Raw genomic sequence first — 13622 nt, 5'->3', positions numbered from 1 at the left:
TGACGAGCTTCTTGATAGGCTTCATGGGGCTAAGATTTTCTCTAAGATAGATTTAAGGTATGGCTAGTATCAGATTGGAGAAAAGTTGAGCACCAGGAATTAGATCAATCTCATGGTCGAATTCTCAAGGGGCTCGTAGTCCTATAAACTTATCAGGAAAGATGTCAGAGAATTCTTAGAGTCAAGAGGGTTCTGATTCTTTACTGGGTTCAACAGCCTTGTTGAGCTTGACATGGAAAACTTGTTGTCCCTTACGTGCTCCCTTGAGAAGATGTTTTGCTTTGACTTCCCTGGTTACAATGAATACTAGCATTGTGTGTAACTAACCAGTCCATCCCAAGGATCCCATCATAAATGCCTAATGGTAGGACTCTAAAATGGCCACGAGTTTGTTCACTATCCAATTCAAAATCAAGGTTTCCTACAAAGTGGTGAGATACTACTTCCTTCCCATTAGCTAGCTCTACAACCATTTTCCTTATTGGTTTTTGATCTAGGTTTAATAAACGACTTGGAGATCATTGGTTGCAAGATTAAATTTAGGATCACAAGACTTATACTTTACACTATACTCATGATATAAAAGTAAAACCTTGAAATTATTTTATTTCTCAATTCAAATATTTACAAGGATAAGGTTGATTACAAGGATTTGAGACTAATGCATTTAGTCTTATTTATCATAAAAAATACTTTTAGGCTTAACTAGGGCATGACTTAAGCGGTTCACATAGGTGAAATATGGGGGTTCTCTCGTGGTTTTTAGGATATGGAAAACTGATGGTAAGGGAGGTAGACTATGGATTGTATTGCCTTCCATAACAGCTACTTGGTCAGCGCTGGTATTACTTGGTCATACAGACAACGGTTCTGTGATATATGGTTCCCTTCTATGGTCACGTAATTGTCTGGGGCCTAGGGGTACCCATGAACCAAAATAAGCGGACCATCTTTAGCTGCTCGATCCAATGAACCTACTTAAAATCGATGGTGAGATTCCCAATTCGGTCTACTTGGATGATATACCTGGGCCCACGATTCCAAAAGTGGTCTCTACCCCACTCTCTTTGGATACGAAAGGGATGAGGGAGGATAACTTCTCGATTATTTGCATCATCGTATCGCAGAGTTTGAAATTTGAGGAATGACAAGCTGTCTCGAAGATGCATTGGAAGACTAGAAATCCGGAGTAAACGTCTTCCTCCTTTTACAATCATTTGTTCACCAAACCAAGTTGTACTAGTAAGGTATTTTATCACGTAACATCTAATTGAGGTAAAACATATACTTCAAAACAACCCTAAATAACAAATCCTAGGAACTAAAACCTGGTGCTGATACCAATTGTAAGGTCCCGAATCTAAAAAGAAGAATCCTTAAGATAGTCTACTAAGTCTTTGAAAGAATTTCCTGGTCATGGACACCTCGACCGTGTAGAGATACGAGAATATGAGTACTAGGTAAGACCTAGCTAGCTCTATCTTGCAGGGGGAGCGTGGTCTTGTAAATGGTTCTAAAAGTCGAATCACCCATAGAGTGTCCGACCTATCTTGGGCAACCTCTATCCTTGATTCCTAGAAGCAACGTACGGCACCGCTGACCTAGTCCTCTAGAATAGAATTGCCCAGGGGTGCCCAGTTTTTTTGGAAAGCTACCCGACTAACGTAGTACGATTGTTGGAAAGCTACCCAATTGATCGGGTCCACCCATTCATAGAATGGTGCTGTCATGAGACAATCCACCCTCCCACTTTCCACCCAACTCACCCGTCGTTTTTGTTTTCTAATTAATCCTACCACATTGTGTGACATATATAAACAAGTTCATTAATTAGGGATCTTACACGGTGTTCATTAAAATAGCTACTTAACTTAAAACAAGGATATAACAATGCTAGAAAACAAGGGATTTAATTACAAAGGTTCAAATCCAATTATAGCCATATCTAGGCTCTCTTATTCTAAGTTTTATTTCGCCACCAATAATCTAGAACTTGGTCTTCAAATTTCCATAGACTAGGCAATCCCTACGGGACCAGGAATTTTTACACACGTTAGGGTGGGCTTATTTACCACACTAGCCTGGGCCCATAGAACTAGGCAGCATCCATAAAAGGGATACCTTCGGCTAACTCCGATGAGCCTCACTAACATCACCGCCTGGCTACATAATCACAGAAACGGGGTTAGCGTCAGGCGGGAAGAAGATGTGCCAGTACTTTAATTTAAGCAAGATAGCAACATAATAGTTCAATCCAACCTTATAAGATACGAGAAACCCCATTATCTTTTTGAGAAAGCAACAATTCTACAAGAAATTTGATATTTTCAAAACAAGGAAAAGTAGCATCCTTTATCTTTCTTTATCTTTCAAAACAAGGAAAAGTAGCATCCTTTATCTTTCTTAATTAATGCTAACATTATAGATTAATCCCAAAAACATCTTTTCAAATGATTATCAAGCTAACCTAGCCATTGCCTCCATGAGGGACTCCCAAGGGAAGTGCTAGGGCCGCGTTCGGAGCATTCCCTCTTGTGTTGTGCACGCATCCCGCGGCAACATTTTGGCGTCTTTGAGGAGGAGCCATATTCTCCACTCTCTTGTAGCTCATGCAATCATGAACTCAATTCTCTAGAAGCATTGCGGTTTGGAGTCCGTTTGCTCACTTTATGAGAAAAAGACTCTTCCATGAAAACCATCGCTTTAGAGCTAAAGGGTGCTTGCTTAAGTCTCTTTACATGGGGCAAAAAGTAGAGTGTTCTTAAGCTAGGAGCAAGGCTAGCTGGAAACAAAACCAGAGGGTTGGGGGGAGGAGAAGGGCTCTCTCCTTAAGTCTATTCACAAGCGGGGGAGAGAGAGAGAGCAGTGTAGGACACCCCCTCCACAACACAAGGGGTGGGAGGCTACCAAGGAGCTTGGCTGAAAAAGGGCTTGCTAGGAGGTCGGTTGTAGAGGGCTTTCGGGGAGAGTCTCCACTCAGAGGATTGGCCGCCACTTGGCATATAGAGGGGAGTGTTGGGGGGGGTTTATATAGGGCCTAGTACAAGTACAGGTATGGGTACGGATACGGGTACAGGTACAAGTACGGGTACGGGTAAAGAGAGAGCAAAGAGGGGTGGAAAGGATGATGTACATGAAAGTATGTAGGCATGTGGTTGCATGGGTCTATGGAAAGAGTGGTGCATGTAATAAGTGGGCCAAAGGTGGGATACGCATGTACCTTCCAGGACAGTGGACTAGAGCGGTCGGTTTTTTGTCCGTGTGTGGGCGCCTTGGTATGTGTATGGTCTAGGGTAAGGTCCTGTGATGCACGTTTCCCAAGGAGGTATCTTTTGGGGTGAGGATCCCTTTTTGGGGTGTCGACCTCGATATGCGTGCCGGCACGCCCGACGGCTACCAAAAAAAAATTGGTGAAATTTTTTCGACGTGTCTAACAGTCGCCAAATTTTTTTTGATGAAATTATTCAGGGTGTTTTTTTGGTCGTAGGGGTGTAGTCTATTCATCAATATTTATTAAGGTCAGAAGTTTAATATAATTTAACTAAAAATTTACGTAGAGGCTTATTTTGGTGTCTGTTTTGAGTGCTATAAAATCCTATATTAGGGTAAAATCACGTGTCGATTTTTAATTTGGACTCAAAATTTTAAGATTCCAAGTAGAAATAGCTCAATTGTTAAAATGTTTATTTTTACATTATTAGAAGGACCATAATTTCATCTATTAAGTGGACATATATTATTATTGAAGATGGGCATATTACACACTTTGCATAGCTTTGTCTATTCTACAATTACTCTTGTGTTAAGTGGACTCTTGTCCAGATTCATGATAGACCTAGGAACTAACCTGCTTGTAGTTATGATCAACTCCCGGAGCTTAGGTAGACATGTAGCTCAACGTTCTAGCATTGGCTCATTGCATTGGGCATAGTTGCATTAGTCCCGCTGCTCTTTTGGAGCGGATTAGGTGGTTCGGAACCACGTAAGTGCAGGGTCTTGACTGGACATCGATAGGTAGGAGGTCCAAAGAGTTCTTTGTTAATGTCAAAGGTGAGGCCTTTGGGTCCCTTGTCATATCAGTGCCAAAGTGGAGACTCGACCAAAAGAGTGATGATGAGCTTGAAGATATCTAGGTTGGGCACAATAGGTTGTATTGCTAGATAAATTTACGTGTGATGCACAAAATCCAAGCTTCATCAAGGAGCTTTGATGGCTTCAAAGTGGGGATCCATGGAAAGTTGAACTACTGTAACTTTGGGTTTTCCTTAAGCTCCTTCTCAAATAGATCCCAATGTATCTAGGAAGGTCATCACCTTTGGCCGACAAGAAATGTCATAGCAGCACAACATAATGTGGCATGTGAGCTTATGCTCCACCTTATTGAAAGACATGATCTTGATGTGGATCATGTGGCCACCTATTTCATAAAGTAGGGCTAGGCCTAGGGGGGAGCTTTCATTGGCTAAGATGACGTATTCCATTAGGCAGTGCACTTCAAAGACCTTCCTCTTCTTTGAGGGAGTCAATTTGATTGGCTCAAAAGAGAGGTATAAGTTAAGGGTTATTACTTAGCCTATGATGGTGGTCAGATGAGACCATCAAATAACTCAAAAGACATAGCCGTAGAGTGGTGTGAAAAGGCTAAGAAAGTGAAGTATGTGAGCAAGAGTTTGGCTAGAAAAACAAAGAGAATAGTGAAAACATGGGCATGGGGTACCTACTCTATATAGGTCTTGTGAGGAAATTTATGTTTATAGAAAGGAATGTGCATTTACATGTTACAACACACGTGTGTCATAGGCCAATATTAGAGGAACAAACATGTGTAAAGGGTGGAAAATGTGTATTCATAGATGAATAAATTATCGTGGACCACCAGATGGGTGAATGTGCATTCACAGAGGTGGAACATGCATGGCTAGCTGAAGGAATATGTGTGGACACAACAGAAGGAACATGCATCTCGAGTTGAACGAACATGCAAGACTAGCTAAAGGCATATGCATGGCTAGCTGAAGGAACATCCACAAACATGCATTGCCAAAAGAAGGAACATGCGTAGCTAGCTGAAGGAATGTGTGGCTAAAATAAGGAATGTGCTAGCTAAATGGCATGGGCCAAGATGAAGGAGCATGCATGGCATCTGCTGACGGAATGTGCACTAGCAGGTGAAACATATAAATGGCATGGGCCAAGATGAAGGAACATGCATGGCATATACTGACAAGAGAAACATATAATTTTTCACAATTCTACACAAAGTTCTTCTGTAATATGGGAAAGTGTATTTTAGTTTTAACCTTTTCTTGACTAGGGGTGAGTGTTTGTCTACCTAGTGAACACCATGTCGTAAAATGAGACATGAGGTTGTGTAGTAGCACTGGTGTGTCCAACAAGGCTAGCATCTTTTGTTCAAATTTGGTCTCTATGGTCATGCTAGATTTACTTCCCCTTCTTCTTATTCCAAGCCAATGATTTGTGTAAGATTCCTCCCCAAGCCCACAACTAGTATGTATAAATCTTCACATTTACCAGTTTAGAACTTATGTACTTGATATTTTGACATACACTTTTGATATTACGGTCCTTATTTTGGATATAAACACTTACCTAGTGATGTGTGGTTCTACACATAGGTTTATAAATTAGTATGGGTATGTATTCTTCATGTGCGGGTCTCTTATGTTGTTTCTATTTTTTGTTTGGATTATCTACTTCCAATTACCAGGGTATGTTGCTTTCAATCATACTGGGATAAGATTTTCGGTTTATTTTTAGTTTGCTTTTAGATACATAGTTTTGATTAGACAAACTATGGATAATCCTCAAGGATATTGACAAAATGGATTGAACAATTATGATCCTAAAAAAACCTAACATTTAAAAAAGCCTGACATTTTATGGTTTTGGACTGATGCAATCTGATATCATTAAGGTACCCGAAAGATAGTTGAGTCCCTTGGTGACTGCTAGAAAAAGTGCCTTGGAGCCATTCTTAGCTAGCGGGGATTCTATGAAGGAAAGCTTGCATGCTGTCATGCTTGACATGAGAGTGGTCCTTTGTATGGTCTACCTCCTTGTTCTAACATCTTGTCAAAAGATTTTAAGCTCTGCGAATGGTGATCAGCCAAAGTAGGCTCTCGAGTTGCCCAAATGGGTTGTTTTCCTAGTAACAAGAAGTAGGAAGAACCGCCCAATACATTCATTAGGGCCAAAAATTTAAAAAAAAGGGCCATGTAAGGATTGGATTAACTTTTTTAATCAAAGTGATCTAACTAATAGTAGAGACAAATAGCTATATTAAATGCATCTCTTTTACCTATATTTAGAGAAGAGTGTCTTGAATATGCCATCCATCACGTATCTACAGTGTCTTTGATTCACCTACCCTTTTGGCGGCCGTCTTACCTACTTTAGTACACATTTTCTAAAATAAGCTTATTTCAAATATTTGAATACATAACATACTTCTCTCTTCCATAGGGCATAACGTGAGTTTTTCCCTCTCTTTTCTTTCTACTCTCTTTTTTCTCTCCCCACCATCTTCTTGCTTTCTCTTTGGATCATTTTTATTGCTATGGAGACTCCAAGGGTTGATCCACACTTAAAGAAAAGACACCATATCAACTTGGTGCTTGATAAAGAATGTTGCATGTGGAGAAGTATTCATCACAAAGCTCTACATGATGAGGCTGAAGCTCAAAGGCTACATGCATAAGGAAAGAAGCATGTAGATTTGTGGGTTCAAGGAGGTCATACCCTCTTGACCCATCAATTGGTAAGCCTCCATCATTTAGCACCTTCCATGATCTTGTTCGATTCATTAGGGATGGTAGAGAAGCCTTAATTGGATATTGTTCAAGATTGAATAATCAAGATACTATTTTTCATTATCAACATGCACACATGGCTGAAACTATGCTTGGTGTGTACAAGCAATCTATTAAAGGACTAGAAGACATCTTAATCTCACAAACTCAACATGTAAATGGTTTATAAAGGCTACTTCAGTCATCTCAGGAAGAGGTAACAGAGCTTAGACAAACTAACCAAAAATTGGAGAAACATGCACTCCAAAAAAAAACCCAACTAAAAAGCACTCCTTTTGGGTGTTAAGAGTGAGATTTAGATAGTTTAAAAGTGTTACATGCCTAGCCCCACATGGGGGTGCTAAGAAGAAACTTACGAGGCTTGCTCAAAGCTACATGAATAGTGTGGGAGGTTTCTGCTTGGATAATCCTCTAGATAGAATTTATATGATCAAGTCTTCTATCAAAACAATGACATGATTGAAATGCTTAAGCTCTCGTAGTGTGCAGGGCTTCGAAGGACGGTAGTCAAGGAAGTTTTCAATGACTTTCGTGACTTGGTCAAGCTTGATGAGGTGGTGGAGGCATGTGACAAGGTTTCAATAAGCAAAAAGGGATATAGAGCCATATTAAAGCTACTCATCCAAGGTATGAATCCTCATCTCATCTTCGCCTGTTCGGCTTACCCCGACCACATACTGTAGTAATGGCACGACACCAACAAAATTTGGCTATTCCAGGGTTCATAGGTGAATACAAACACATTCGTGGTTTAATGACTGTATAGAAGCCTTTTAAAAAAAAAGAAATTAATATTTAAGTATGACATGTATGATAACATATTTACATATGTTAGAAGGGTCCAATAAGCCATGGTGAAGTTCTAGCAATGCACAATAGAGGACAGTGAGGGTAATCTTATTTTTTTTTCAATCAAGCTTGATGAGGCACAAATTCTCAAACATAAAAAAATGGAAAGAATCAGTATAGGGCTGATGAACAAAGCTTTAAATTATGCCCAAGGTAAGGAAGACTAGCCATTACATAGTGCATAATCAGAGATGGAACTATGGTACATATGGGTAGTTGAAGTGCCAGATAAGAGTCATGATACTCTCAAATGATTGTTTTGGCACATAAACATTCCAAGCATCATTGATGCTCAGAATAAAGGCGAGACACTCTTGTGGCAGCGGATGGGGTAGGAAACTTTACAGTTGAGTGGCACATGAGTAATGACTTGAAAGCATTGAAGTGCATGTATGGGGTGTGTGGTGGTCCTAGATGTGCAAACCCTTCCTCTATTGCATGGCATGCATGAACAATCCAGAATGGTATAACCCTACAATGGATTGTACGAAGCCTCCATCTAGAGACAAGACAAAGGAAGTAACTGGTGATAAAGACTAAACCAAGGCTAAAGGGAAATCAAAGACCAAGAGTAAGGGAAAGTCAACAAAAATAGCCAAATTCAAGGGTGAACCATGTATTTTGCCTGAGGAGTCCAGTTGGAATCCCATACTTCCTATAAAGATACAGAGACTTCACATTTGTACTTTACATGCAAAAATTAGAATATTGGATAAGCTATTAAAGCCTCATCTTGACTATGTTCATTCCATTTTGCCATTAGAGCTTTCGGATGCATGTTTAGAGCAATGTGAGATTTACTCTCTAACATGGGCTTTCATGGTGGATATGTGCAACTTAAAAAGGATGACAAGCAATTAGGTACCACTGGTGATGTTTTGGAAGATGTGTCAATGGGAGGAGCCAAAGCTAGGAGGTTATTGTCAAACTATGAGAACAAACAAGTTACAACAGTATGAGAATGTTGGAAATCTCTATGCGAGCACACAGCTAACAAAGCTAGTGATCCTAGGATGACAAAGCATCGTATGAGAGTCTGGATAGAGCTTGATAATTTAATAAAACTCTTACGTAAGCAAATAACTAAAGGCAATTACGCAAGTCAGTTTGAAACAACAATCAAGACGCTTGTGGAAACAATTGTGACTGCCTAGGGGAACAAGGACATAACCTTCTACCTAGTAAGATTTTTTGCTTCATGTAATTCGTACATTGAATAAAGTAATTATTAATATGTGTTTTTATATGTGAAACATATTTTGTTTGCACATGACCCATACTTTGTGAGGAACCAAGAGCCTCTTGCTACATGGAGTACTCAAGGCATGGAAAATTCACACTATGTCGCACGTATCAACTATTTTCGTTCAAGTGGACATGGTGGGAAAAAAACAAAAACAAATGCACTATGAGAGCTTTTCTACAAATTTTACCGAAGGAAAATGCAAGGATACAATGAAATTCTTAAAAAATAGGTTAGTTTATATCACACAAAAATAGTCACTATTATTAACATCAATATATTATAAACACTCATCATGGCTAAATAAAGCGTATCTTTATGCAGGATGATGATTGAGAAGGAGAAAAAGTCAAGGTGACATAAATTGTAACAAAATTTGTTCTCAATAGAAAAAGACTTTTAAAAAAGTCTTCTTTTTTCCTTCAACTGTTTGTCTCCTCAAAGAGACTCCCCTTCTTTTTAGGGTTTTCTTTGGGCAGTTGTTTGCCCTCATCTTCAGATAAATTTAGCCTCGTCTTCTTCAGGTAGTTTACCTCTATACCTTAATGGCTTTTGGCATTGAGCCTCCAAGATCATGGGTATTCAAATCAGGAATTACCTTTGCATATGTTGCATAACACAAAAAATACCCTGCCCTCGCGATGCCCACAGCCCTGCTGCATATCCAAAAATACAAATATCTTCCTGCTTCTCTATCAGCATTATCTTTTCTGCATTTTTTTGTATCCTTCCATATCCTAAGTATGCTGACAAAACCTTTAAGGCCATCAATGAAATGAGTGGATCATCTGAATATTTTAAATGGTAAATGATCAGTATGTCTAGAGGTATCCTTAAAATATAGTGGCTGAGGGCTCAGTCTTTGCCAATATATAAAAGTTTGTTTATCTCCACATTGACTGAGGAATCCATCTTCATCTGTTATCTCAAGCTGTAAACAAAGAAAAAAATTACTTTACAATAGCAAAAATCTTTAAAAAAATGTTATGAATTTATTCTTATAAATAAGTTTTTATTCTCATCATCAACAAGTCGCCTATCCTCCCACAAGTCAATTGACTCTCTCCTTCTGAGAATGGAATATTTGGTTGCTCCCTTCCCATATTAGAGATTCCCATGCTTTCTTAAATAGCCAAAAATTCTTCTTCTGTGGGGAAGAGTGTTTTCCTATTCTTCAATCTTTCTTATGAACATTTCTATAGCCTTAGGTGCACCGAAGAAATTGCCACATGTTGCTTCTGTATCAAGCACTGAAAATTCATCAATGCTATTTGGATCTAAAAAATCTGATGTAATTTGACATCCATCTGCTATTAAAGCAAGACAATAGTCCTCCCTTAAATTCAAGAACTTTTGGATATCTTTTAGGAGTACAAACTCTTATTGACCTTTAGTGGAAAGGATGCTAGGCATGGGAGAATGATCTCCTTCTCTAAAACCTCTATAGAAACATCCTTTTCCTTTGGAACAATTAAACTTGCTTAAAAAATTTGCAGCATCAAAATCCCTGCTCATTATTTCTTCTTGTTCAGTATATCCACCAGGACCATTTCTACATCATGCATTTCTTCTTGATTTTCAATGTCCCCTAGAAATGCTACAGAAAGCTAGACATTGAAACTATCAAGACTGCTCTTTTCAGCATCCTCAATTCTTGATTTTGCATGCAGATAGAAAAGGAAAACCACATGATGCTGAAGAAGCCTGCATTTCCTACTATGTAACCTACACTGGTCCATAGTGACTTTCACATCCTCAAGAAGTATATCATACTTTTTTTGCAACCTGGACTTTTTTGAAGATGTCTATGCCAACATGCTAAGATGATAAAACCTCATACCTTCAATATGCATAGCACTATCATCTATCAATGCAAAGAAAGCTTGCATTTCTTCTTCGCAATACTCCTTGAAGTGATCAATCACTGAACGCATGTCAAATCTTACATTGAAGCACTCCCTATAGGACACTCAAACAAATCTCGTTCCCCTACAAGCTGCAGAAAGTCAAAAAGTTTCTTTGCTAGTGTTTCCTCTATCACACAGGAACACCTTCATCACTTGATCCCATTTCTACTCAGTAAACTTTGGATCCAACCAACGGCACTTGTAAATAACCCTGGAAGGGTGCAGCTTAGGGGGCACACAAAAGGAGCTAAGCCTTGAGTGGCTTAGGAAAAGGTTAGAAAGATGGCAGGATTACTACAATCCAATCAACCTGTTCCCTCTACTCGCGCCATTTTTCTACCAATGATGGGGTAGCCTAGGGCACACACAACTACTACTGGGGGTAGTTGAGGGGGCAGGTGGGACAACTAAGTGCAAACTGGGTGGCTTAGGAGAGGTTAGCAGGGAAGGTTGGAAACACGAAGTGAAATGTGAACTCCAAGGCAAAAAGATCCATGTAGTCACTTTGTTTTTCTATGGTGGGGCAGCTGGGGCAAGGGGCAGTTGGGGCAACTCAAGGGGCTGTGTAGTTGTTGCACGTGCAGATACGTGTGCACGTACTCAAGGGGCTGTGTAGTTGTTGCACGTGCAGATACATGTGTGCACGTACTCTCACACATGTGAATGTGTGAATGCATGTGTGCAGTTATCACACGTGTGTAGCTGTCGCATGTGTGGATCATGTGTGCACGTGTAGTTGTCGCACATGTGCACATACTCTCGCACGTGTGAATGCACATGTGTAACTATCATACGTGTGGATACACATGTGCACATACTCTCGCACGTGTGAATGCACATGTGTAACTATCATACGTGTGGATACACATGTGCACGTACTCTTGCACGTGTGAATGCACGTGGCCTCTCTCGCACGTGTGAATGCACGTGGCCACACGTGTCGACGTACAATTTCCATAATTTGTATTGCCACATGGCTTAATAGACATATTCTATAAATAGGTGGGGATTTTTTTAAAAAAATTACCCGTACGTGGAAAGACGAGGCGCACCAACTGGCTCTTTGCACTTTTTCACCTTCACAAAGCTCTCCTGGTTTAGCTTTGATTGCTCTTCACCTACACCAGCTTCTAATTACTTTTCAAACTACCACCAAGACCACACCATCTTTCTTTGATTTCTCTTCACCTACACTAGGTCCTCATTGCTCTTCAAAACTACCACCAAGACCACACCACATGTCTCAATAGAACTACGATACGATTTCAGTAAACTTGAGACATCATAACTCCTTCTATGCACCGTCCTTCCATCAGGCCAAAAGGTATGCTTTTCTTGCTTTCCTTGCCTTACTTGGTTTCATAACCTATGTATAGCCATATCTACTTTCAAATTATCAGTGATCGTGGTATTATTGCAATAGCATCTTATATTATGTCGCTCTCCCAAGCTCTTCTAGCTAGCATGGGCCTTTCTCACCACTTGCAGCTTTCCATTGGTGTATGAGGTGATGGGAGTATCATGAGATGAGGAGTTGATGCGGGTAGTTTGTTGAGGTCGAAACAAATATTAGCAAAAGCATGTAGCATGTAGCATGTAGCACATCAATGAATAAGTTGTAAGGTGACGGAAGAATGCCGCGTGGGATTGCAAAATACACATCTTGCTTCTATGTGGAAGAGAAAAGTTCTCTTTATACAAACAAAGGAGGTGTGGGGGTGCAGTCCTCAACCGCGTGTAGAAGTGCTCGTGCATTACACTGCTGCATAAGTTGCTGCTGCGAGTGGTGGTTGTGGTGGAGGAATAGGACACGAGCATGATGTACATGTTGGCCCTTTTATCTCCAAACCCTAGGATTCTACATCCCGGCGCACCATGTACATAGTCAAAGCACCGGCCACATGCACCCCCTTCTTCGCCCTCTTGGGTTTCGAGTCCTTCCCATATTGTGAGGTCCTACATGAACTACTTTAGAAGTACTAGGTTTACATTGCATACCCATTCACTAAATCACTTGGTGTATCTGAGATCAACAATGTCCCAGTCTATAAGACCTTAAATATCAATTATGTGTTTCTTTTTTCCAACCTCTCCTGGTTTAGGGCAGATGTTCTCCAGGAGCTTTTGAATAGGTTGAAGATCAAACACAAGTATTCTAGCCCTTATTACCCTACTAAAATCAAGGACACATCACTTGTTATCCAGAATACACCCTTGACACAAAGCTAATGTGCCATATATATAATGGGTGTCTCTGCTCTCGTGTACCCACTGCATGGAATCACTGAATGCTTCTTATTTTCAAGCACCCCATCTTTGCAGAGAAAAGACGTCTGTGTTGTGTTTGTATGTGTGTGTGTGTGTGTGTGTGCACGTGCGTGTTTCCCAATTAGTTTTTCGATACATAGGAATGCTCTATCCTTTGAACTACGTGAGCCAAAATAGCTGCTTGTTGCTGCTTCCTATATTTGTCTTTTTTATGTCAAAATATACTAAATGGAAGGACGAACGTGATATGAGAAATCCAATTGTTGCATATTGCACATATCGCACTATCTTTCCATGTATATTTATATAAAGTGAACATATATTATGTGCCTATTATCTTTTGTTCTTCTTGTTTTACCCTTTAATTTTGAATGTTTGAATCCAAAGGCAGGTTCTTATATAAAGTTGTATTTCATTTTGTGTTTGATTGACAAGACATAGATGGCTAGAACAAATAAAATAGCAAGGAGGGTTGGATCAAGTCCAGCATTGGCAGAGAAAGCAGCAGCAAATGAAAACAAATTA

Source organism: Cibotium barometz, chromosome 19 (genome assembly GCF_041138505.1).
Source record: "Cibotium barometz isolate CiBa-2024 chromosome 19, ASM4113850v1, whole genome shotgun sequence".
Classification (NCBI taxonomy): domain Eukaryota; kingdom Viridiplantae; phylum Streptophyta; class Polypodiopsida; order Cyatheales; family Cibotiaceae; genus Cibotium; species Cibotium barometz.
This window is presented reverse-complemented; position numbering follows the sequence as displayed.